Genomic DNA, 3,741 nt, shown 5'->3' on the forward strand with positions numbered 1-3,741 from the left:
GATGGAGGAGGAGGAGGGTGATGGTTCATGCCAGAAAGGGAGACTTCAGTTCATGCCATGAACATCTGGCAGCTATTTTTGGCAAATTAAAAAAAAAAAAAAGAAAAAAGAAAAAAATGAAAGAAACCGCAGGAAAATCGATCAGAGGCAAATGGAATGTTTTCCTGCCAATTTTTTTGGGTGAGGGGGGGGAAATCTCTAGAAAAGAAACATAGATAAAATTTGTATAAAAACAGCGAGTGAAGTTCAAGGCAGTTCCCAAACACAAAGGGAGTTGAAGGTTGGGCACAAACACTGAAGTTTTTCCTCCCCAAAGTCGTGTTTTCCTCCCCAAAACCACGTTTGCCTCCATGCAGGGGTGAAGCAGCTGAAGAGGAGCAAAGCCTGGGGGGGTCAGGGATGGATGGGATTCTCCTCAGGGCCCTTTCCTTCCCCACAGTGCCTGGGCTGAGCCAAAGGAAAATTCCTGGCACAGTTCCAGCCTGTTGAACCTGGACTGGGCTGTGAAAGCGCTGCAGGTCTGAGGTGTTTTCCCTGGATCTTGGAGGTGGCCCTTGACCAAGGTCAGGTCCCAAAAAGCTGGTGGGGACAGTCCAGGAGCAGCTGGTGGAGGGTGACAGGAGCTGCTGAGCTTCAGGGGAGACCTAGCCTTGAAGGAGATTCCTCGGGAATTCCCTGATGGAATTCCCATGGTCACAGGGTCTGCCCTTGCTCCTCGATCCTGGTGGGATCAATGTGGGGCTGGTTGGAGCACCCCAGCTCTGGGATGCTTCAGGAAAGCCTGGAAACCACCCTAAATTTAGGGTGGAGAGATTTTGGAGCTGGAGAACCACAAAAACCACAAACAGCTGGAAGGAGCTTTGACTGACCCCCACCTGTATCCCATCTCCAGGCCTGGGCCTGGTTTTGGGGGACACGACAGAACTGATCCTTGCTCCCTCCTCCAACCACAGACATCAAACTGGGAGGCAAGAGCAGGGGGAGTGATTTTCCCACATTCCCAGAGAAAAGGTCCTACGACTTCTGTAGCCCCCAGGAGAGGCTGGATGGGGCTTGGAGCAACCTGGGATAGTGGAAGGTGTCCCTGGCAGGGGGGATGGGACTGGATGGGCTTTAAAGGCCCTTCCAACCCAAACCATTCCATGATTCCATGAGAGAGCAGGGCATGGGGCAGCACTGGGAGTTTGGAGGAGAGGCCTGGAGATGGGACCTGAGGGAGATCCAGGATTCCCATCGTGCTGTGAGCGCAGACACAGCCCGAGTGAAATCCTGCAGCTGGTGTTGAACTGCTGAGAGGGGACATTTGAACCAGAAACAACAATTTCCCACCCGTTAATCTCCATGAGAACGGTGCTGAAGTGCTGACAGGGTTGGAGGAATCTCACCACGGCCAATAAAACGTTGGATTTCTGCAGGAACAGCAGATCTTTGCCAAAGGGAAGCGTTGCAGAATCAGCTCTGAAAATGTTTATGGTGCTTTGTGTTTGGGGTTTTTTTTTCCTAAGGAGGAGTGGAAATGGTTTCTGGTGGGAACAGGGATCCCAGGGAACGTGTCAGTGGGAATCCTGGCAGTCAGGCTGTTGGAGGCACGTTGTGGCTGCAGACTGGGAAGCAGAGCTGGAAAAACTGCCGGTGGGATGGGGTGGGAAACAGGGACACCAGAGTTACCTCCGTGCTCCGCTTTAACTCCCGAGCATGACCATGCCTCCTGATCAGCTGCCACAATCTCCACACTTCCACATCAAACCCAGGGCTCACTGTGAGGACCAGCAGAGGTTAAATCCCACCTTCACCACCAGAAACAGCCCCGTTCCTGCAGGCTCTGGGCTCATGGAATTGCATCCCGAGCTTCTCAGCAGCAGCAGAGGAATAAAGAGGAGCAAGTTGTTGCCCTCCCTGATAGAACCTGAGTGGCCCAGTGGGTGTTTTTTTGGCTAAATTCCCTGCAGATGTGGCTGCTGGGACATGCCCAAGGTCTGAGGAAGAAGCAGGAACACAGGGAAGTGAAGGGTGAAGGAAGGGCCTGATCCTGCAGCTGATCACAGAAGCATAGAACAGTTTGGGTTGGAAGGGACATTAAAGATCATCCAGTTCCACCCCCTGCCATGGGCAGGGACACCTTCCACTAGCCCAGCTTGCTCCAACCTGGCCTTGGACACTTCCAGGGATCCAGGGGCAGCCACAGCTTCTCTGCCCAACCTGGGCCAGGGCTTCCCCACCCTCCCAGCCAGGAATTCCTTCCCACTATCCCACCCAACCCTGCCCTCTGGCAGTGGGAAGCCATTCCCCCTTGTGATGTCCCTCCATCCCTTGAAAAAAATCCCATTTCAGTGTGATTTGAACCATCAGATCTCTCTCTTTGAGATTTTTACCTCCCCTGGGACATCCCCAGTGCAGATCCCTCGTCCCGAGTTTGTCATCCCCAAGTTTCTGGAGTCACTGAGGAGAAAAAAATCCCTCCAGGACAGCCCAGGCCTCACCTCAGAGCTGTCAGAGGGTGCTGATGGTGTCCCAAAATCACGTGACTGAGGGTGTTGGGTCTGTCTGTGTTGCAGATCCAGCCTGGGGAGCTGCTGCTGCTCCCAGCCATCCCTACAAAGGGGAACTCTGGGAACTCATCCCACCTCCAGTGATGGGGACACCTGTGTCCCAGAAAACCCCTCAGCAGGTGCCATCAGGCCTCTCATTAGATCTCCCCCCACCTACTTCATCTTGTGCCTTTGAGAACATCTCAGGGTTTCTCTTTTGTCCCTCCAGCCTCTGCTTTGCTGCTGCTTAATTAGTTCAGAAACCAAAAACCCCCGGGGGAAACAGGAGAACCTCTGCAAATTCCTTTTGGAATTTTTGAATTTGAAATTTGGCAATGCCTCAGCTGTGGAATTCTGCCTCGTTTGTACTCCTCTGTTTCCTCCCTTCTTCCCATTAATGGGGGGAAAATGGAAATGTTGGTGCTTTCACTGGATCAACAGATGAATTCCCCATCATCCAGGGATGTGGAACCACCCCGGAGCTGCCCCAGTTTTGGTTGGGTTGGAGAAACACCTCCCATCCTCCAGTCCAGCCTTTCTGGGGGAGTTCAAGGGGTCAGAGTTTCATGAGATTTGAAGCTGCCTCTGTTCCTCCTGTAGGAGGTCGGTATTTAAAGGTTTCTGGGAAGAAAAGCTGGATGGCAAATCCCTCTCTGGCTCCTTACCCAGAAGTGTTCATTAATGACAGGAGGTGGGAAAGAGCATCACCCCAGGTGTGCACAGAGCCCTGGAAAACCTCCACACTCTCCTCCCTTCTTTAATTTTTCATTTCTTTCTTCCCTTTTCTTTTTCCTTTCCTTCTGCCCTTCCTTTTTCTTTTTCCTTTCCTTTTTCCTTTCCTTTTCCCTTATCGTTTTCCTTTCCTTTTATCCTTCCTTTTTCCATTTCCCTCTTCCTTTTTTCTTCCCTTTCCTTCTTCCCTTTCTGTCTTCTGTTTCCTTCTCCCCTTATTCTTTCCTTTCCTTTCTATTTTCCTTCTTCCCTTTCTTCTTCCTTTTCCTTTTTCCTTTCCTTCTTTTGTTTCCTTCTTCCCTTATTTTTTCCTTTCCTTTTTCCTTTCCTCCCTTTCCTTCTCCCCTTTCTTTTACCTTTCCTTTCACCTTTCCTTTTACCTTTCCTTTCCTTTCACCTTTCCTTTCCTTTCACCTTTCCTTTCATTTCACCTTTCCTTTCCTTTCACCTTTCCTTTCCTTTCACCTTTCCTTTCCTTTCA

At 50.8% G+C, this 3,741-nt stretch overlaps 1 protein-coding gene across 1 annotated transcript in view; it reads left to right on the top strand.

Moving 5' to 3' along the window:
- CUNH20orf194 (chromosome unknown C20orf194 homolog) overlaps positions 1 to 3,741 on the top strand; it is a 732,083-nt gene that overhangs the window by 428,640 nt on the left and 299,702 nt on the right. The window lies entirely within an intron of this gene.

Source organism: Lepidothrix coronata, unplaced genomic scaffold (assembly GCF_001604755.1).
Source record: "Lepidothrix coronata isolate B3197 unplaced genomic scaffold, Lepidothrix_coronata-1.0 Scaffold156, whole genome shotgun sequence".
Lineage (NCBI taxonomy): Eukaryota > Metazoa > Chordata > Aves > Passeriformes > Pipridae > Lepidothrix > Lepidothrix coronata.